This window comes from Theropithecus gelada, chromosome 11, assembly GCF_003255815.1.
Source record: "Theropithecus gelada isolate Dixy chromosome 11, Tgel_1.0, whole genome shotgun sequence".
NCBI classification, from domain to species: domain Eukaryota; kingdom Metazoa; phylum Chordata; class Mammalia; order Primates; family Cercopithecidae; genus Theropithecus; species Theropithecus gelada.
In genome coordinates this window covers 51712620-51735666 of record NC_037679.1, presented here as the reverse complement: position 1 = coordinate 51735666, position 23047 = coordinate 51712620, and the positions used below count along the sequence as shown (strand labels likewise).

At 39.5% G+C, this 23047-nt stretch overlaps 1 long non-coding RNA gene across 1 annotated transcript; it reads right to left on the bottom strand.

Moving 5' to 3' along the window:
* Positions 1 to 5016: 5016 nt before the first annotated feature.
* Positions 5017 to 22626, bottom strand: LOC112635148. Its single transcript, XR_003121866.1, has 2 exons — positions 22081 to 22626; positions 5017 to 6942 (listed from the first exon to the last, which is right to left on the bottom strand). It is a non-coding gene; the product is annotated as an uncharacterized LOC112635148 (long non-coding RNA).
* Positions 22627 to 23047: the final 421 nt, after the last annotated feature.

Genomic DNA, 23047 nt, shown 5'->3' with positions numbered 1-23047 from the left:
GTTTGAGTCCCTCTTTTGATCATACAAGATGTTATGTATAAATGTGAAGCATCTCAACTGCCATGTAAAGGTGACACAATGGCTTGTCTTCTTCCTTCTGGTGTGTGCAAAAAGCCACATTGGAAATGAAATTTTCCCCTAGAAAACAGAAAGACCTCATGTTTTCATGACTTGGAGATTGAGGTAACCTTCACTTTATGAGATACTTCTAGCAGAATTAAGGAAAAAGACTTATTCAAGGAAACATCTCCTGTAATCCTTCTTCTTGTCTCCAAAGCTGAGTCTTGTTTGCTAGCAATGAAAGAACAGCATGCTATTTATTCATCACTCCAAAATACTGTAAAATCTAGAACTTCAATGATGCAGATAAGTAATAAACCTTGTAGAAAGTATTGTGTTTATAATAGTTATTCATGTACTAGTGAGATTATACTTACTCGTTTTTCTTTTCAGTGAAGCGATGCACATGAAATTGTCCAAGGGAAGATGGGTAGTAGTAGTAGAATGAGCTTCAGAGTTAAAGAGCTATCAACAAATTTAGTGAAAAACCTAGTGAAGCTTCTAAATCTCCAGTAGTATCTGACCAATTGTTTGTCATATCTACAAATACTCTCTCACCTCTACAGAAAGATATATAATAAATATTCCTCAATGGTGTGATGTTTGGCTCCACTGCATCTCGCAGATGGAATCTGGGTATAGTCTGTGGTTAGTCCAGGTAGCAGGATTTGAGTAAGTCTGCTTCAGTGTTGCAATTAGAATTCAATAGAATTCTGTACTTGGGACCTCAACTCACTAATATATTTAGAGAACTGCGTGAATATTCTTTCCCCCACAATGTTCATGAAATATTGAAGTAATTAGGCAGAAAATAACTTTTTAAAATATATATATATATTTTTTGGCCAGGTGTGGTGGCTCACGCCTGTAATCCCAGCACTGTGGGATGCTGAGGCGGGCAGATCACTTGAGGTCAGGAGTTTGAGACCAGCCTGGCCAATGTGGTGAAACCCCATCTCTACTAAAAATACAAAAATTAGCTGGTTGTGGTGGCGGGTGCTTGTAATCCCAGCTACTCAGGAGGCTGAAGTGGGAGAATTGCTTGAACCTGTGAGGCTGAGGTTGTAGTGAGCCAAGATGGTGCCACTGCACTCCAGCCTTGGTGATAGAGTGAGACTCTGTCTTAATAATAAAAACATATATATAAATACTTTTTGTCACTCTTTAATCTCAAAAACAAAAGGATAGTGGAGGCATACCATCTTAACGATGGTACTCTCTTCCTCTTATTGAAAGAATCCACTAATAATCTCAGTTAAGCAGGCTATTGTCACAAAAATCGAGTATGAAAACATCCACACAGATGGTTTGCTTTGAATTTTCTTAATTTTAAGTATTAGATTTGAAACATACTGAACAACAACAACAACAAAAAAACCAACTGCATTGTAATAATAGAGTTTCTCTTCTGTTTTTTACATAGCTATCCATTTAAGAAAGACGTTTATCCAAGAAATTCCTGTGCTGAGTATAGGGCTTAATCTTACACACAGACTTTCCACATTTGATCCTGAATAGGCTGCTGAATGATAAGGTGATAAGATGAACAAAGCAACACCAGCAGGTTGTTTTTTTTTTCTCTCTCTCTCCTTTTTAAAGGAACAATAGGTTTTTTGTGTGGGTCTCCAAATGACAAAATAGCTTACTAAAAACTGTAGGTTTGAAGCTAGTTGAGGTTTCATTGCAGTTTAAAAGTCCTTTCCAAGCTTAGATTAATGCATTGATAATTGAAAACTATCTGGACACGTTATATGTTCTTGATATTAATCTGAGGCTTTCATGAGTATCTACACCTTCAGACCTCCACATTACCTAAGCTCCCTAAATCCTTTCTGGAAGAAGGCAGGGATTAAATACACCCATTGGTTAAATTAAATTAAATTTAATTAATGCAGTTGTTTCACATTTGTTGAGATGGCTTTCAATCTAGAGTATGTTCCTCTTATCTACTCAGCCTCATTAAAGATGCAACTGCCTAACACAGCTTTGTAAGAGCTGTGTTATAATCTGAATTCAGTGATTTCTTAGGGCAGTGTGAAATAACTTCAAGGATAATTTTACAACACAGTGAGCCAAAGGCATTAATTTCATTTTGCTGCTTTTTTTTTTTTTTCTATTTAAAAAGATGGAATTTGCTTTTTCTGGAGGGATGTTTACCATAAGATGGTTTGCTTACAGTTACTTTCATGTGAACATAAACATCTCCCAGCCACAGAATTTCACAGAGAAAGCTAACAAAGGAAAGCTCTGCTGTTAAGGCTAATGTTTGTCATCACGTAAACTACCCGAGACATCAGCCAATACCAATGGCAATGGGTTTTCTGTGACTTAATACCATTTTATTGACCACTGAGGGTAGAGTTTAGGCACTTCCAGTACATGAGTGAATTGGGGATATAAGTCCTGAACACTTAATTGAGTGTCTTTCCATGGAGTTTGTTTGAAATGAGTCTCCAGGGCTCGAAGCTTCTGGGCCTAGCTCTCGTGTGCTTATGAGACCTGGTGTGCTTTACGAAAAGATATAGCCAACCTCTGGCTTGTCTTTTTTCCTATCCTGCTTCTTTTTATATCTTCTTTATTCTGCTTTAGTTTTTTTTTTTTTCCCCCTTGCATTAAGGTTTATGGGAACCATTATCATGGAATATAATTTGAAATTTCAAAGAAGATTTGGATTTGAAAGTAGTTTTATGACTTCCACCACACTTTAGTCTGGGTGATGATTGTATTCAATTGGGCTTTCATGGAAATACTATCATTAAAAACTCACAGTCTCTAGAGACAGGATTTGGAAATGCAACTCAAGCCTTTCTGATTAAGGTCATGAGAACTCCCACTTGTTTGCAATAGTTTTGTTTTGCTTTTGATTTATAAGAACTCCCAGCTCATGATCCTGATTTGGAGCTAAAGAAATTTTAAATTAAAATTGTAAAGGAACTAGATGAGTCCCAAAAAACATTCACATAGCAAATAAATTTATGTCCTCACCCCTGGCAGTGCACAATCCCTCAACCCTTCCTCCATATTTTTCTAGTAGAGACAGGGTTTCACCATGTTGGCTAGGGTGGTCTCAAACTCCTGGCCTCATGTGATCTGCCTTCCCAAAGTGCTAGGATCACAGGTGTGAGCCACTGCAGATGGCTTGTTTCTCTATTTTTCTACCCTTCTTTGATTTGATTCACTGCTTCCTTTTTCTCTCCCTCTTTACCATCAGGGGGCCTGGCTATTCAGCTAGGCTCTAGATTCTTCATCTGCTTCCTTTCATTCTTTCTTTCAGGATCCTGCAGGTCTTTAGTTCTGTTCCTCTGTCCTGCCACTAATTTCTCTTGACTTTTCTGTCATATGATCCTCCTCTGGGCCACTCCATCATCCTTCTGTTCATTTCCTTTGATCTGAATCTTGGGGGACTTTTATTTCCCCTGCCTTCTTGTTCATTCTGTGAGTCAGAAGTCACCTCTTAACCTTGGATGGTTTTTTGTTTTTGTTTTGTTTTTCTGAAATTAGTTCAAATCTGGACAAATCTTTTTTTCTGGAACTCTCAGAGCAAGAATTTCGTGGCCTCTGCAAACATCAGAGCATAGCATCCTATTTTTCAAGAAGAGATTGTTTTGGTTTAAGGATAATAGCTAAACATGCCCCTCCCCACTATAAGCTGTAAAAAATAGATCAATAGGTATAGGAGGCAGATAAGAAATCAAAATATTATCTAGTGATAAATATTGATGTTTATGGATAAATCCAGACTAGACACCCTGGCTTGGCCTATGGTCAGGGCCAAGTTTCCATCTTAACATCTCCCTGCTACACCCACTATGTGCTTTGCTGAAGCGGTGCAAGGGTGAATGGGGCACTAGCATAGGGAAAAAATCACTGGAAAAAGTGATCCCTGCCTTCAAAAATGTCACTAGACTTTCCAGTTGGTTCTTTTTCACTAAAATAACAATAATTTTTTCTTTTACTGTTAAAAAATTAAATTAAATTAAATTAAATCTTCTTTCTAGTCATGGGCAGAGTAGCTGAAAAACCAAATGTGGAGAACTTTCCCCAGTTGTCTCACAGCATGAAGAAGGAAAGAATATTGGTCTGCTGGGAACTCCTCTTGTTTTTCAGCCTGTGCAGTATTCTTCAAATATTATTCCCTCTGGGAAACATCAGGGCTAATGCAAGTACACAGTTCAGGCTAATGCTTAGTTCCTTATTTTATCTGTTAAATCAAATCATGTGTAGGAATTAATTTAATCTATCTTTAAATCTAGTTCATCAATATATTTTAAATAAAATTCTGACTGAACATCTCGTAACTTTCTGAGCACCAAGGACACAAAAAATAAATTGGACATGGACACTGACTGTGGTCAACATGATACAGGTGTGTGAAAATTATTCATACACAACTACATGCAGAAATATTATCTATATGCAGAAATATTATTATCTAAGGGTCTGATATGAAAAGTCTTCATGAGGCAGGGCCATCTTTGGTACCTGCTATGATAAATCTAGTTAGGCAGAATAGATAGGTTTTGTAGAGCCTGAAGCTTATAGAATTTGGAGAATTCTCTTTTTTAGAAATCAGTCTCAAAAGCAAATATCTAGAATGAGGATAGAAACCACAAGAAAATTGCCAGAGGCTTGGAGATGCAGGCCGCTGGCTTCTGAGATTTCTTGAGGTATTTTCACCTTGTTTCCCAGTTCTACCTAGAAGTGTCTATAGCTCCCAGTGACTTGCAGAACTCACAGGAATATGAAACTGGGGCCTGAAACTTAAGCTTCAATGGCTTCGGGGTAAAATTATTTTGGGGCAAATTTCCAGAGCTTTGGGGTTGGTTGGACCATTCCTTCAAATAATAGACGCAACTGCAAAAAGGGGGCAGGCCATAGAAGAGCTTTATACACGGTGTTTTGACTGCTTCCTGTACCACCATAAATCTTCAGGGAAAACAGCAAAAACCACATTAGTCCCATTGTAATTGTGTTTTTTATGGAAATGGGTGAAAACATTAGTTTTGCACCTTGGTTGGTGTGGGATCAAAATAGAATTAAGAGGTATATTAAAACGTAAGTTAACTATATCGCAATATCTTAAATGCATGATAGACATAAAGCCATGTGTCACTTCATATTGGGCATACATTCTGAGAAATGCATCACTAGGCAACTTCATAATGATGTGAACATCACACAATGTACTTCGCAAACATAGATGGTATAGCCTACTACACACCCAGGCTGTATGGTGTAGTCTATTGCCTCTAGGCTACAAGCCTGTACAACATGTTAAGGTACTGAAGACAGGAGGCAATTGTAACACAGTGATGAGTGGTTGTGTATCTAAACATAGAGAATGCATAATAGAAACACAGTATTACAATCTTATGTGACCACCATCATGTATGTGGTCTGTTGTTGACCAAAACATGATTACGTGGCACATGTGCCAAACAACATAGCTACATAACATATTTTCCCAAGATTTGGCACCTTAGAACAACACACATTTACTATCTCCTAGTTCTGTGAGTCAGGAATCTGCACACGGCTTTACTGAGTCCTCTGGTTCAGGGTCCCTTGCAAGGCTGCAGTCAATTAGTTAATTAGTTTTCTGGGATTGCCATAACAAAGCACCACAGACTGGGTGGCTTAAATAACAAAAGTGAGTTTTCATACAATTCTGGAGGTCTAGATCAAGGTATCTGCAGGGTTGGCTTGTTCTGAGGCCTCTCTCCTAAGATTGTAGATGACCGTTTCGTCTCTGTGTCTTCTTCGCATGGTCTTTCCTCTATATGTGTCTGTGTTCACATTTCCTCTTCATATAAGAACACCAGTCCTATGGGATTAGGACTCATCCTAATGACCTCATTTTAACTTCATTACCTCTTTAATGACTATGTCTCCAAATACAGTCATCTTCTGAAGTGCTGGGAGTTAAGACTCCAACATATAAATTTGGGCAGGATGCAGTTTAGTCCTTAACAGCCGGGTTGCAGGTACCGTAAGTCCCCACTGGGGAAAATCAGATTCTAGGCTCACTCATGTAGTTGTTGGTAGGATTTAGTTCCTCATGGACTATTGGACTTGAGGGCCTCAGTTCCTCACTGGTTGTTGGATAGAAGCCACCCTCAGTTCCTTGCCACATGAGTCTCTCCACAAGGCACCTCTCAACGTGGCAGCTGTCTTCCCACAGCAACAGGAAACTCTGACACTGCCGGTAATTCATTCTTTGCCATTGTGGTTGAAATGCTCCATCTATCACCCTGAAGTATTAAAAAAAGGCCAACATTTATAAATATATATTTAAACTATCACTGAAATCTTCACTTTTATTTCCCTTGAGGCTTTCCTCTTCTATTTGTGTTGGCCCAGGATCCCAGGAAAAAATCTAGAACAAAAGACAAGTAAGTCTTTCTTGGAAACCCCAGGTAGTAAGAGAGTTGGGACTCATCCACCACTAATGGATTGTGGTTTTCATAATGTCTCGGTGGAAAACCTTCTGTGAAGTTGGTGGATATGTATTTACTGCTGTGACAGTCTTGGTGGTTTTTAAGGTGAAGATAATCTGGGTCTCTCTAAAGGCCAAGCTATTTTCCTAATGCTGCCATATTTGTATTAGAAGATGCTTCTAGTCTTAGCCACTTTGAGCGAGACTCCCAAGGCTTGATGCTGAGGCTTTATTACTAGTTCATATCCTTTGCCAAAGACGCCGAAGAGGTAACCTCTTTTTTTCTTTTTTTAACTGCCAAGAGACCTCAGTGGGTATCATCCCAACCCATTGCAGGTCTTAAAAATGAATGGGATTGAAATCTCTTTCCTTCTAAGGCAGCGATTTGGTCCAATGAAAAACTTTTCCTACTCTCCATTGTGGACCAGTTCTACACAGTGGGGATACTGGAAAGAGATAAAAGACACATTTATACCTTCCCCAGAGAAATAGGTGCCCATTACCCCTATCTTATGTAATTGCCTACAAATAGGAATAGGAAATTGCTACAGACCCAATTTTCCATATATGGAAATAGACGAATCGACTGCAGTGGGTTGTTAGTAAAAGAACAAAATGTTTGAGAGTTAAACAGCTGAGCAGCATCCTCAGGCAGAGGGGTATGGACCACATACGGTCCTGATCACTTAGGTAACTTTAGGTCAGGTTATTGCCACAGGTCCCAGCTGGACTATAGCTGGGCTTGTCTCCTTCAGGTTTTTCTGCTGTTAGAAAAAGGGAATTGGTGGAATTGCCATTCCATAAGTGTTCCAGTTTCTCCATAAGAAGATGACTGCCGTGGCTCAAGCCTGTAATCCCAGCACTTTGGGAGGCCGAGACGGGCGGATCACGAGGTCAGGAGATCGAGACCATCCTGGCTGACACGGTGAAATCCCGTCTCTACTAAAAATACAAAAAAAAAAAAAACTAGCCGGGCGAGGTGGCGGGCGCCTGTAGTCCCAGCTACTCCGTAGGCTGAGGCAGGAGAATGGCGTAAACCCGGGAGGTGGAGCTTGCAGTGAGCTGAGATCCGGCCACTGCACTCCAGCCCGGGCTACAGAGCAAGACTCCGTCTCAAAAAAAAAAAAAAAAAAAAAAAGAAGATGACTGCCACGAGCTGTATTTGAAGTGATCTTTTGGCAATTGGAAAACTAACGCGTATGCTGTTATCTCCCTTACTATTACTTTCTGCTTTTTAGAAGTATGTCAGCTGTCTGAGGTGCCTTGGTTCCATTAAATATTCCCTGTTATTCTGGTTTTTTTTTTATTTGACATATTTTTAAAGTTTGGGCTCTAATGACAAGAAAGAACAAATCTATTTTTATATGATCACCCACATCCAACCTTGTTCTAAATTTCTATCCCAGGCTTTCATCAAGGCAAAAACTAAACAACCATTCAAATAAACAAAAACCTTACAAATTTTAAGAAAATTTATTGTGCTTGTTCTGCCTTCCAGGCATTGTGCCAGGTGCCAAAAATAGAAAAGTAAATTAAATCTAGTCCCTGCTATAGAGAAGCTCCCAGTTTAATGGTGGGAAAAAACACGTACTCATGGTAAAGTGCACAACGACTCAATTAATATTTGAGTTTCTACTCTGTTCAGGTTTCTGTGGCTTCAAAAATGAACACAACAGACATGAAGCCTGCCTACATGTAGATTAGAGTTTGTCAGAGAGAGCAACCATTGAACTATTTATTACAAGCATGATCAGTGTCTCCATGGGGAAAAAAAATGAAGCCTTATGAAAACGTTTAACAGGGCACCACTTCTAATTGGAAGGGCAGAACAAATATTCATTTGGAAATAGTAGTGGCAGTTGGGAATGGGGTGGAGAAAGAGGCTAGGTGGGAGAGTTCCAAAATAGCGTGTGCAAAAGATCCTTGACACTGGAAAGGGAAAGATGTGTCCTGAAACCACAAGTAAACTATCGTGGCAGGAGTAAAAATGAGGCAGGATAGTGGGCATGGTTGCATGGGTTAAAATCTCAAGAGTAGCTGCGTTCTCTCAAGTATAAAGATATGTCAACGTCAATAACTTTTTTTTTCTTTTTTTTCTTTTTTTTTTAGATGGAGTCTCACTCTGTTGCCCAGACTGGAGTGCAGTGGTGTGATCTTAGCTCACTGCAACCTCTGCCTCCCAGGTTCAAGTAATTCTCCTGCCTTAGTCACCTGAGTAGCTGGGACCACAGGTGCACACCACCATGCCCAGCTACTTTTTGTTTGTATTTTTAATACAGATGAGGTTTCACCATGTTGGCCAGGCTGGTTTCGAACTCCTGAACTTAAGAAATCTACCTGTCTCGGCCTCCTAAAGTGCTGGAATACAGGCATGAGCCACTGTGCCCAGCTAGGAATTCTATGTTCATATTGTTTAAAGAAGTGCACTTCTTAGGTAGCTATTATAAGATTTATGGCCCAAATCAAGTCTAAAAAATAATAAGGGAGCACTAACTGGCTGTGGAACTCCAATCTGGTGATGCATCAGAATGTTCTGGGCAAGTTTGTAAATTGCAAATTCCTGAGTTCCTCCTTAGATCTAGTGGATTTTAATTTGTGGAGGTGAGACCCAAGAATCTGTAATTCTTTTTTTTTTTTTTTTCTGACAGGTTTCACTCTTGTTGCCCAGGCTGGAGTGCAGTGGAGGATCATGGGCTCATGGCTCATTGCAGCCTAGCTTTCTCAAGTAGCTGGGACTATAGGTGCATGCCACCACACCCAGCTAATTTTTTGTATTTTTAGTAGGGATAGGGTTTTACCATGTTGCCCAGGCTGGTCTCGAACTCCTGGGCTCAAGCGATCTGCCTGCCTTGGTCTCCCAAAGTACTGGGATTACAGGTGTTAGCCACCATGCCTGGCAGATATAGAATTCTAAAATGCACTCCCAGTGATTCTGCATATATTCTGCAAACGGCATTTGGGAACCATTGAAGAAGAGCATGGTATCTGTGAAGCCACAGTAACATCTTTCTAAACGTATTCTTCGGGTTGTTAATAGATGGCATGGGGGAAAAAAAGGATTCACTGGTGTAATCAGTTGAAATACATCTCCCTCCTCAAATTCAGATGTATGTTCTAAACCTCAGTACCTCAGAATGTGACCTTATTTGGAGATAGGGTCTTTACAGAGGTAATCAAATTAAAATGAAGTCGTTAGATGGACTCTAATCCACTATGACTGGTGTCTTTATAAACAGGTGGAATTTGGAGATAGACACTTATATGGGGAGAATGCCCTGTAAATATGAAATCAGCCATTTACAAGCCAAGGAGGAAGGCTTAGGCCAGGGCTGCCAACACTTTGACTTTGAACTTCCAGCCTCCGGAACTGTGAGACAATACATTTCTGTTGTCTAAACTACCCAGTTGTTACTTTGTTAAGGCAGCGCTCAAAAATGAATACAAGTGGCTAAGTTAAAGAGAGTTATGAATAAAATGATTTCTCTGCTGCAGGGCATCTAGAAGCTTGGATGTGCTCTGTCGCCCTCTGAGAGCTGATAGCATGTGCATCTCACCCCAAATCTGAGTGCAGAGTGCTTTTTGTTTGGCATAGAGCATTTCATGAGACTGTTGTTCTATGGTTCTGACTCAGAGAAACGTTGAGTTTATTTCCCCTAAGGAAGCAGCCATGCCGTGGGTCTCACAGCTGCAGAAAGTTCAGCTTCATGGGACTGAGCTACTTTCAGGAAATAAGGATGCAGGTGAACATTTTTGATTACATTTAGTTCAAATCCATCACACCTCCTGGGGGCAGAGCGGAACAGCTTCAAGGAAATAACCTACTGGAAATGATCTGGAGTCATTTTTCGTGATCCATGAATCCTTTGATTCCTGTTATTTTACATCTGCTACTCAGAAGCAGCCATTTGAAGAGAAAAAAGCCAAGAAGTACTAGGTTGTCTCCCTTAGTGGAGTGGTTCAGGAAATGCAGGAGAAAAATATGCAAGGGTGATTTTATCAAATCGAACACGCCACTGCAGATTTGCCTTCAGAGCACTCCATTTATTCCTACTGTTTGCTCAGACCTTGACAAACTGATCCATCTGTCTTGAAATGGAACATTGGGAGAGAAATGGACCATAGTTATTGTCAGTGGTTAAAAAAGTAAGACTAAAGATTTAACTTGTGTATTTCAGTTATCAGACATGCACACATAGAGTGAAGGAAATGTGAACTGGATGGACACAAGCTTCCTAAACATTTGCAAAATTGCAATACTTCAACTTCTTATTTATCTGATGTGTTTTATATTATTTAAGGCTAAACTTATAAAAATTTCAGATTTGCTATTGGATCTATGGTTGTGACAAGTATTTGTGTCTATGTCTGGTGAAAACTTGGGATCATGCGGACAAAACATTCATCAATCCTTGTTTCATATTTTTAGGTCACTATCAATAAACTCTACTCACCTCTCACAGCTCATTTCAGTTCTCGTCTCTCTCCTGCAGTCCTTACAACCATCCCTGCAGACCCAGTGATCTCTCACCCTGATAACTCATTCAGCACGTACTGCCAGTTTCCGCAGACCCCATAACCAGTGTGCAAAACCAGCGGCCACTTCCAACCAAAATGCGGTTTCACTGGCTTGACTTCCAGAGGTCCTGATTTATTAGGGCTGGGTAAGTTGAAAAGTCTGTGTTTTTAACAGGTGAGTCTAATGGTCACTTCCACCTGAGAATCAAAATGACTCATTTGGTATTTCCCCTATAATGTCTTACACTGCAAGTGAGTCTGTCTCATCCTAGGCCATCCTTTCCTTAACTGAATTGATGTTTTTAGTTGAAAAACCATGTTTTTGAATGCTGGAAAGTTATTTTAATGCTATTTTTCAATTTGTATAAGTATACTTTTGATTCTTTATTAAAGTTGTTGTCTGTCTCTTCTGGAAGTTCTAGTTTACTAGGAGAATATCCATCTTGGGGCATGGGTTGTTGTTATTCCTCAATCTGGCTGCTGGGTTCCCTTTGGGCGTTTATGATTTTAACTGCCTGCCCCTGGTTCTAGTTACCTGGGTTAGCTCTGAGGGCACTTGAGTTGCTGGAATGGCGGGAGATACAACAGTCTCGGGCCTGGTTAGCAAATCATCTGTGCAAGGTATAAGGAGAAGACACTTCTCAACAAAGCTGCAACATGTTTGACCAGCCTCAAGGGCAGAGAGGATCTGAGCCTATCTGTTCCCCTCCCTCCATGCCCCTCCGAAGCCAAGGAGACTAGCAAGTACCCCCAAGATCATCTCATCAATCTGGCACATTGCCCTTTAGAGATTTCACCAATCTGTCTCTCAGGGCCACACCCTCTGGGCCCTGGGAGATAGCACGGTGCTCTGATTCTTGCCCCAGGTTCATGACTACTGCTGCATAGGAACCAACTCATTGTCAGCTTTTTCCAACTAAACCTCCACAGATGGGAGGCCTTGCATGTGACCTCTAGGCTCCCCCCATTACCCTGTCCTAAAAGGTACTCTGCTTAAGATAGATAACTGGAAGTTCATTAGAATTAGAACGGAAGACTCACGGGGAGCTGCAGCACAGGCACTCAGGATGCAATTTCCACAAAATACCCTCATTGCCTAACCCAGTCTACTGTAAGAAAATACCTTAGATGGGATAATTTATAAACAACAGAAATTTATTGCTTACACTCCTGGAGGCTGGGAAGTCCAAAATCAATGTATTGACAGATTCAATGTCTGATGCACACTCACTCTCTGCTTCAAAGGTGGTACCTTGTTGCTGCATCCTCCCATGGCAGAAAGGACAAATGAGCTCCCCCAGTCCTCTCTTATGAAGATACTAATTCTTATTATTATAATGGCATTCATGAAGGTGGAGTTTTCATGACTTCATTAACCCCCAAAGGCCCCACCTTTGGAACCTAATGACGATTACTTTGGTGATTAGGTTCCAACATATAAATTTTGTGGGGATAAAAACATTCAGTTTATAGCATCACATAGACTCACCATGCCTCACTTTCTTTAATTTGAAAACAGATAATAACCTCTACATAAAACTGGCATTTAAATCACAGCTACCACTTATTGTACATTCTTTCTGTGACAGGCACCCTGCTATGTACTTTACATGCATTAGTGCCAAGTGAGATAATTTGAATAATTCACCTGGCATGTTACCTGGTACAGGTGGATGCACCGTACATGCCCATTGTTCTCTTTTGTTGTTGCTCTTAGCTGCTGACCTGTATGGGAATAGGTATTGTCTTGTACCTTTATACTGTCCCCTTCTCCCTACTGCTCATCGTACCCTACCTTACATCGGAGCACTCGACATATTTCTTGGTTGACTAGCTGAATAGATCGTGTCCTTCTAAATGACAATTTACTATTTTTTCTATACTTGGTGAACTCAATTAATTTTACTTGTTTCTAAAAGGCCTAGCTAAAAGTTTATTTCTTTTGCAAAACTATAGGTAATATCTCTTGTCTGATAGAATATCACCTATACCTTTCGTAGGTTATTTAACCCCAATTCTACCTCATATTCAAGTTGCTTATGCCCAGGAACTATATTCCTTACTGGAATATATTTCTATTCTGCTCCAAGTTGAGAAGAGCCTAGAATTCCTCTTTTAAAATTCTTCCCCTGAAACTTAGGATAATTATCATAGAAAACAAGAACTGGAGGAATCCTCCCTTCATTTCTTTCAGAGAAAACCCCATCAAATTAGATGGGAAGAGATCATGTGAAGCAAGACAGCTTTACAAGTTAAAAGGTGTATATGCAGAAAGAAAATGATAGAACCTTCTGGTTAAAGTGTTGTGTTTATCTATCTTGGGCATCTTGCTCTCTCTTGTACTTTTTTAGGTGAATTTTTCCGTTAATGTTCATATGCTTGTCTACTTAAATTAGCATTTTCATCTCAATTGACTCAGATTAAAAAAAATTAATCAATATTTATAGTACAGGCAACTCATATCTTTTTTTTTTTTTTTTTTGAGACGGAGTCTGGCTGGAGTGCAGTGGCACGATCTCTGCTCACTGCAAGCTCCGCCTCCTGGGTTCAAGCCATTCTCCTGCCTCAGCCTCCTGACTGGCTGGGACTACAGGCGCCCGCCACTACGCCCGGCTAATTTTTTTTTGTATTTTTTGTAGAGACGGGGTTTCACCGTGGTCTCGATCTCCTGACCTTGTGATCCGCCCGCCTCAGCCTCCCAAAGTGCTGGGATTACAGGCGTGAGCCACCGCGCCCGGCCCAGGCAACTCATATCTTAAAAAAGCTTTCATTTATGGTGAATTGTATTTTGGATTACAGCTTTTCATGAGTTGGAATTGAGCTCTAATTTATTGCCAACAGTTACCTATACAGTAGGTGTTAGGGTTTTGTTTAGTATAATCCACATTCTTTCATTATCTGGTGTGGGCTCTGCCCTGTGGTAGGAACTTTTAAGAAGCAGACTTGAGACTCTTTCCTTAAGTGATTAGAAGTCTACAGAGGGCAGGAGGCAAGAGCATGAATTTGGAACAGCCCAGACACCAGGTTTTGAGTCCTGAAATACCACTCACACACCCTCTGGACCAATAATGAGCCTGATACATAACAAACTTTTAATGTATATTAACTATTATTATTGGTAAGGGAATAAAGTTCTTGCAAAAATTTGCTAAAGTGCTTGCTCCTGGAAGACAAGGTCCCAGTTTTGTTTCTTTTAGAAAATTCCACAATGTCCAGCACAGTATTATTACAGGTGTTGCAGCTTACCCCTTTCAGAGAGTGAAGTTATCGCTGGAAGGTGGTTGCCCCATCAGGAAATACATTTCTCAACCACTTTGCACTTAGGTATTGTTGTGTGTTTTGTTAATTCCAAGAGCAAGTGAGCAGAAGATGGCGAAAAACAGGTACACCTTCTCAAATTTCTTTTCTCTTGTCTTGGATAAATGCAGAAGACTCTGAAGCTCTAGAAGATGACGGAAACACAGGATGAAAGGATTCTGGCTGCCCGAATCCTGTAGTTGCTCACATTCCACTGCTTCCATGAATAAAAATTATACCTTTAAGGTTTTAGGCCATTGTGATTTGGGGGTTTCTTTATGACATCAGCTTGCATTGCCTTAACTAATACTGCTATTCAACAAATTTGTTGAAGAAATAAATGAGCTGTATAACTAAATCACCCCAAGTACAATGCTATTTAGTACCTAAATATGGATGTATAATAAACCCATTGATCTTATTTCATCAATCTGTCTGTGGTCTCATTACAGTCAATCAGAATTTAAAGTGAGGCAGTGAGATGGAGTAGCTCTGAGGCAATATAGTGGCTTTTTCTTTTTATATTTTTAAAAATACATCAAACCTTTGTTGTAAAAAAGAAGTAACCAGAAGAACATCAGAGTGAAATGGGGGTGGGGAGGTTCTTGTACATGTTGGACTGTTTCATCTTAGTCGTGAACTAACAAATTAAATAGAAAGCGTTCATATGTTTTCTGTTCAATGTACTATGTATTTTGTCTTTTAAAAACATGTGGGATTGCAAAATACGGTCAATAGTTCCCTTACTGAACTAAAGGAGAATTAGAAAAGGCTGCTAATAGCTTTTGTGTTTAGAAATGTAATGTCTTCCAGTGAGTTATTTCATGGGTGAAGTGTCTGGAATTGCTTCTGAATACTGGATTATAGATATTTTTCTTTCTTTCTTCTTCTTTTTTTAACTAAGAGAACTTAAACATGATATTAAAAAAACATTTTATCTTGTGGTAGAAATGTCAGCCACATTTCAATTCACTCTTAGGCTTCCCCTAAAAGGAATGACTTTTATGCATAACAATAGCCTTGTTTTTATAAGTGGTTGGTAATATCTGCCAATGTGTAAGGCATTCATTTTCCAGGAGCTCTTTTCTCCCTGGTAACACACCAGGAAATATCAGAGTGTTGTTATTTGAATTCTTTCTTGTGCTCTGACTCCCAGAAGAATTGAAATTCAACTTCACAGTCAAATGAGTAGCCATTTAAAGCTCAGGTGTGTATTTCTTAAGACCCTCTCAAAGGATATATAACCGCTTATGTCTTTCCAAGAGACAGCAAACTGAATTTTAATTGGATCTTGCCTCTCCCAAGAGATCATTATACTTCTACTCTAAGGCCATATATTATAAAGCTTCAGTATGAATTGGAACATGAAGGCCATATTTCAGTTTAGTGTTTAAAGCTGAAGTTATAACAGCTGACACTCTAGTCATTTCAGCAGCACCCCCAATCAAAATTTTATTTAGTTTGAATCTCTTTAAAAAAATGAACATACACACAAGCATGCACACATACACACACACGTATATAACTGGCATGTCAAAATTATGTAAACTTTCAGATTATTAAGGAAATAAGTCTCAAATGGGACTAGTTCCAAATTTTTCTTGTCTCAACCCCACCTTGACCTTGTCAGATGGATTTTTAAAAATGAAGCAGTGGAAAAATTTATATATATGTATACACACACACACACACACACACACCCCAAAGACCTGCTGACTCAGAACTGGATCTGGAATATCCTTTTGAGACACAGAATGAATATTTTCATCAGATGGTATAGAAGACCACCGATGCATGCACGAGCACTCCTGGAGCCGATCTCCCTCTGATCTTAGAAACTGACAAGACAACATCTAAAAGCAAACCAAAAGATTTGTGGAACCGAATTCACCAACTCTAAATATAACACAGCTATGTGCTTCTTTGTTCTTCATAGTTTAAGCATCCATGGAAATTTCCAGAGATAAATTAAGACGATGAGGACCAATATTAAAAATACTGTGAACACATCCCAGAACGTGCTGAAGTGTGGAATTCATACTTTCAGACTCCTAAGGGGCAGTCTTATGCCTCATAAGGAGGCGTAAGACCTCCTTATGGTCTTGCCTTATACCATAACAAAGTGGACCTTTGTGTATTACATGTAGTTAAGACTAGTTTTTTTTTTTTATATTTTCTTCCTGAAAAATACATAGGTTTATTCCAGATTTGAATGTTTTAGATTTTTTTTCCCTTAAATTTGCAGACAGAATGGGGAACAAGGTCTCAGAGTACAGAATATGTCTCTTAGTTTTTCTGAGACATGGTTTCTTCAGCTGTAACATTAGGAGATTGAAGTAAGTAGTCTCTAGAACAGTAAGTGTTATAACATTTTATGGTTCTAAATTTCAAGTGGCTTTAAAAAAATTATATAAGACTCAGTTACTAGTCAGCATATATCCCTAGATTTCAGCATTTTTCTGCCATGATGTAACAGAATATTTGGATTACATACTCAGTACACTCAGTACTGGAATCTTAGACAGGCTTCAGTTTGCCTATTTATTTCTACTTAATTATCTTCCACTAAATTTGCTTCTCTTTTATTAAAGTTTTTTTTTTAATTGTATCAACATCTTAGTTATGAGGCTCAAAACCTTGAAGTTTTCTTCAATTGTTTATGCTCATTCACCCCTAACATTAGATCAATCACGCAGTTCTTTTGGGTGCACGTCTGTGAAGGGTAAGACTACTTTTACAAAACAGAATTGTAGAATTGGACGTGATTTCATTTCACTGGCTCACCAATATTGTAGAATTGCATTGAGGATCTGAAGAAATATATCCACCATTTCCCAAGAAAAAAACCACGTATACAATTTTTCATGTAATTTCCACGGATTCAAAGACTTCCTGAAGTTCTTCCACGGATATCAGATTAAGAATCCCTCATACAGGCCAAATGTTTTCAAAGTCAGAATTTCACTCAATAACAACCCTCGCAGGTGGCTCTCTGATTCTGCATCTAGTGACTGAAAATGCTCATTTCGGGCACTTTCTCTTCCCTTATTTGTAATGAAACTCTTATTGTTGGAGAACTTATTTGGGATTAAAATATTTGCCCCAGTTAACCACAGGTCTTCAGTATTTGAAGGTATCTCCTATATCCCACACAAATCTTCTATTTTTCATGTTAAATATTTACCATGTCTTTTATTGCATGGCTTCCAGACTCTTTCCTATCCTGGTCAATTTCCTCTAGACAGTCCTTAAGTGTCTTAACTTAATTTTGGTTCATTGAGATGAATAACATTTTTTATACTTGATATGAATAACCAATGCAAAATTCTTGGAAAATTTCATTTTGGGCACAGAGGAAAGGACTTGAGCTGCCTCACATTGGCTAACATGTTGGTTTTGATCTTTGCTAGCCATTTTGACTTAGTGCTGGTTACTTAATATCCTCCATTTTTTTCATCTGTAAAATGGAAATAGTTATACCTTCACTGTAAGTTTGTTATTTTAGCAGATACTAGGTACTCAATAAATGGTATATATTATTTCTACTATTAATTCAGATTATTTGGGATATTTGGGAAGAAACGTCATATTGAAGACAGACAAATACAGTTTCTAAACTATTTTTAACCAACATTAAACTTAGTCTTTCCTACCGCAAAGTCATGATATTATTTTTATTGAAGTACAAAATGTGATAATTACTTAATATTGCTAAATTGTTTTGTATTGGGTTTGGCTCATATGACAGGCTTATGAGATATTGCTGAGCTCTGATTCCATCATTCAGTGTGTGTTACCTGTCCTTCTTAGTCTTGTGATCTTCAGGCAGGTGTACAGGCAAGGACCAAGCTCGCAAAGACACATTAGCCACTTTTTCCAGAGTTGACATTAATTCACTAAACGACTTTCTATTGTGACCAGAGTTTGTCATGTACCTTGCTGACAAAATGATACTAAGCACGTGGGATTTCCCTGACCTAATTATTTAGATAAAAAAGTGGAGGGCAGGGGGAAAGAAAGAAAGAAAATGACATTGGTGTGAAATGATTTGTTTCGTGTGAGCTCATGCTGACTCAGTTGTTGAACTAAATCCTTTTCAAGTCCCATAGTGATAAGAAAACTGTAGGAAGAAGGCAGGGCTGTACCTTATTCGCACAGAGTCAAACAGATTTTGAGGTCCCTAAATGTGTAATAGATCACTTCTTTGACTTGCAGATCAGAGTGAAAACCATTTCAAGGGCAAGTAGAAGGAGAAAGTCCAGCTCTTCAAAGCATGGTCTCATTCCGTCACACATAAGGTGGCTCTTATGTTCTTCCAGAGAACTTGTACAGAGCATGGCATGGCAGTGGGGCTCGTCAGAAGGAAAAGTGTGGGTGGCTGGGTGTGAGGCTCCTCCCCTTGCCCAGACCCTCTAATCCTCTCCGAGGTCAGGGACAGGAAAAATAATAAAGTAGACATTCATTCCTTCCAAAAGACTTGCTAAAAGGAAACTCTCTGAGAAACCCTTTGGCTATTTTTATGAATGAAAATTTTTAAAAACGTTTTTAGATGAATTTTCCAAATACCTTTTAGTCTGAGAGAAAGAAGGAAAAAAACAAAAAAAGACTCAATGCTAATACCCTTCGCATGAGCTCTAGTTTGCTCTTGCCTCCAGCTGTTGAATGAGTTAGGGTCATATTTGGAAGGACAGCTCATTCTGTTTGGACAGTCATGCAAGGGAGTCCGGAAGAGGAGGGGCGTGGAAATGCCAGACAGAAGGGCGAGCCAGCAGACACATGTGGACAGGGCTGCAGCCAGCTCCTCTTACTCTTGGTGTGTCACTGCCTGCAATGGAATCCAAGGGTCTGCTGTCAGGAGTGCAGGAGTACTGTGACCTCTCTTGGAACCTGGCGGTGAAGTCTCCTAGAAAGCATGTTTACTCGGGGTCCCTGATCCACAACAGGAGCCTTCTCTTTGAATTTAGATTAATTGTCTGTTAGTATAATGGAGTGCACCTTCCCATCCCTGCCATCTACAAGTAAAGGGACAGTCAAAACATTTTCCTTTTATTAGAGTCTGTTCTAAAGTTGTAAGGCTCGATGAGATGTAGGACATGAAAGGTTTTACGTTCTCCAGAGGAAGATGCAATATCCAATCAATATATTTCTCCTATCTTAACCTGATATCTTATTTAAAGCAAATAGCAAGTGTCCAAAAACGTCTGGCTCTATTTTCCTGGATAAAATGCAGGAATAAATTAAATTCCCACAATACATAAACTCTCTACACAAATTAGCACACGGAAAAAGGCGTACATAAAATGAAGCTAACCCCCATGAGAACACTTATAAATGGTATCCTAAGATATAGCAAGGAATTAATTTAGCTCTCTAAAAACTTACTACCTAGGAATACATTAAATTAAGGAAGAATTTGACTCATTTGGAAAGGTGACCCTTTTACGTCATCTATACTATTTATATATTTTTTAAGATGAGGGTCTCACTATGTTGCCCAGGCTGATCTCAGACTCCTGGGCTCAACCTGTCCTCTTGTCTCAGCCTCCTAAATAGCTGGGAGTACAAGTGCATGTGCCACCATGCCCGGTCTTATACGCTTATGTTTTTAAAATGATGCCTATCAAGTAGTGTGGCCAAAAGCATGCTATTTTTTATTCTTTTATCAATAAAAGTTTATTTTATTTTATTTTTAATTGACACATGATAGTTGTACATATTTATGAGGTACAATGTGGTGCTTTGATACAGGCATACCGTACGTAATAATCAAACCAGAGTATTTATCATATCCATTACCTTGTATATTTATCATATCCTTGTGGTGAGAACATTCAAAAGCCTCTCCTCTAGCTATTTTGAAATAGACCATGCAATGTTGTCAACCACAGGCACCCTACTGTGCAATAGAGCACCAGAGTTTATTCCTATTTAACTGTAACTTCGTACCCATTGCCCAATCTCTCCCGATCTCCGCCTGCTCCCCTTCCCAGTCTATCTTCCATTCTCAGGTTCCTAATCTGAAAAAAATGCACCTAGTTTCTGTCTTGCATACTTGTGAGTCTCAGCGATACCATCCATATACGCACGCAGTTCTCAGTGCAGGAGTTGCCCTCAGCAAGTGGCAATTAGCCATTCCTCTATTTGAAAGACAGTTAGACACAATGGCCTGGGGTACTTGCCTTGTGGGTGCTCTGCAGTTTCTAAGCAATTCTGCTGCAGAAGCACTACTGGGGGACACCCCCTTTTCAGGTGAAACTGCGTTGTAATGAATGTGTTTTGATACTTCGGTCATCAGTTTCCCTTGAGTTGGTCCCACATTGAAACTGTCATAAGCTCACATCCGTTAATCTTAAGAAATACTGTTTGTTGACTTTTAGAGATCATGGAAATGATCAATTCAAAGTAGTTTTCCTTCTGTTCCATCTGGGATTTATAAAGAACTTCAGCCTTTCCTAAATATGAGACAAAAAGGTCTGACAGCGAGTGACTTTAGAAAGATCTCTGGCTCAGAAAAGGCTACCAGAGTCCAGGAGATGGTTGGAAAGAGGGGCCCATATGAGAATTCTGTGTTTATTTTCTCCTTAGGTGAATGCCTTTACTGATAATGTTTCCAGGCACCACTGGGCAGTGAGTCATTTTTGGCCCTACCGACTTCACTTAAGAGATACAAACTGAATTTAAAACCCAGATATCTGAGGAAGGCCATCTCATGTTCCTTCAGGGCACCCACAGCCCCAGCAGCAACAAAAGGTGGTGATAATGGAAGGAAGTAGAGAAGGAGACCCAGAAAATTGCATGCATTAACTAGGGTTTTCATTAACAGAGTTGAAAAAATAAGACATTTCAAATTTTAAATTCTTCTCCCAATTCCTGTACCTGGCTCTTTAAGGTTATACAAATCAGAGGATTCCACTGCGGGGGATAAATGTTTTGAAGAAGTAATCCATTGATCACTTCCTCTCACTCGACATGTTTAACTAGATGGAATCAATACTTCTTAGCCTAGCAATGGGTTTGTAAAAAAAAAAAAAAAAAAACAAACAAAACGGTAGCACAATTGGATGTTGTAAGGTATCTTAGGATAAAAGGATCCTGTAGACAAATTCCTTCTTTATCCCTTACCCCATCTGTGAGCACCTTGGATTAAAAGTCAGATCTGTATGGATGTATGAAGTCACTGAATTCATGGAGGTCAGGGCACAAAGAATTCTTTTTTTTTCGTTTTTCAGTGCATTTACTTGTCATCCAACACCTGCCCTAATGACACACACGGAAACAAAGAATCTTGAGCTTTAAACTGAGCGCAAGAAATTGAAAATATAACTATGTAAAACATCAAAAGTCCCACCCACTTTTTAAAATAATTTGCTTAATTCAAGCATATTTAAGAAATAGTGCGCCTGTCTAACACATTTGTATTACATTAGCACAGTGCCTACTTGCAGGTTTTATTTCTTGCAGTTCAATGAGTACAGTATTTCAACTGGAGAACTCGAAACAGACACAAAGGCTTTTTTTTTTCTTTTTTTAACCCTTCAGAGAAAATATGCAGGGGCAATCACCACTTCTTCATTTTGTCTGTCACCTGGATTCACAACCGTGTAGCCAAAGACAGTTTCAGATGGGCAGATGGCCCTAGCGGTTAATAGGGATGAGAGTGGGAAAAGAAATAAATGAATACTCTGTTTTCTGTGTAAGCAAATAAAAAGGCAGAGGAAACAAAAGGAATGAGTCAGTCATGGGGTTGAATCATCAAGTCCCTCTAAACATACCTTGACTTTCCCATGCAGGGATTTATTTCCCTGATAGCCAGTTCAGTGTGGATACTCATGCCGACGAGCTTAAGAATTTTTCCCTGTCAGAGATAAATACTGCATTTCTGCCTGCTGCACACACAGTTGCTGGAACCTGACAACGCCGTGTGCGAGTAATAAGCAATCATGAAATAGTGAAAGAGTCAGGGCTCTTGAATTACACTTGCTTTATGCGGGTTGAATTACACATCTAGGGCAATGTTTGGCCAAGTGAACAGGGCATGCAAAGACCTCGCTTCCTCTCTGCGCTGTGGGGAAGTGAGACTGTGCCGGGCCTGCGAACGCGGTGAGGAAAAATCTGTTTGAATGCTTACTGCTGAATGGTGCTGGGCATTGTCAGCTTTTGTTTACTTCATCTTACATGTGAAGATCGCAGCTGTTCCTTTCAGTAAAAAGAAGTAGGAGAATGTAGCAACCAACCTCACATTTTCCCCTCCTCCAAATGTTTGTGGAGCCCAACAGCTGTCTTTGCAAATCCTGTCACTCAGGATTGGAATGGTTCTACATAATCAAGAATGGAGTGGTGAGGTTGAGATTGTTGGCTGGCTTAGGTGGCAGGTGGGAATGAACTGTTCTCTTAATGGGTTCACTTGGTCTGTTCCTGCAGGGATTGACTCAAAAAAGAAAAAAGAAAGTTTAAAGGAGGCGATGCAGGAAAGTTGAACACACACGTCTTGTATTTCATACATATAGGTCTGAATGGCTGTGAAGCATGAATTCACTGGTTGTTAGAATTGTAAGGGATTTGAAAGGTCCTCTTGTCTAGGAGTTTTCAAATTATTTTTAGCAGCAGAGTTCCCCTCCCCTCCCCGCCCAAATGAAATCTTAGACAAGGGATATCGTGTGATAAATGAAAATACCTTCATAGAATAAGTGGGAGCATCAATGGAAAACTGGGCTGGGTATAAGAAAAGCAACTTCAATA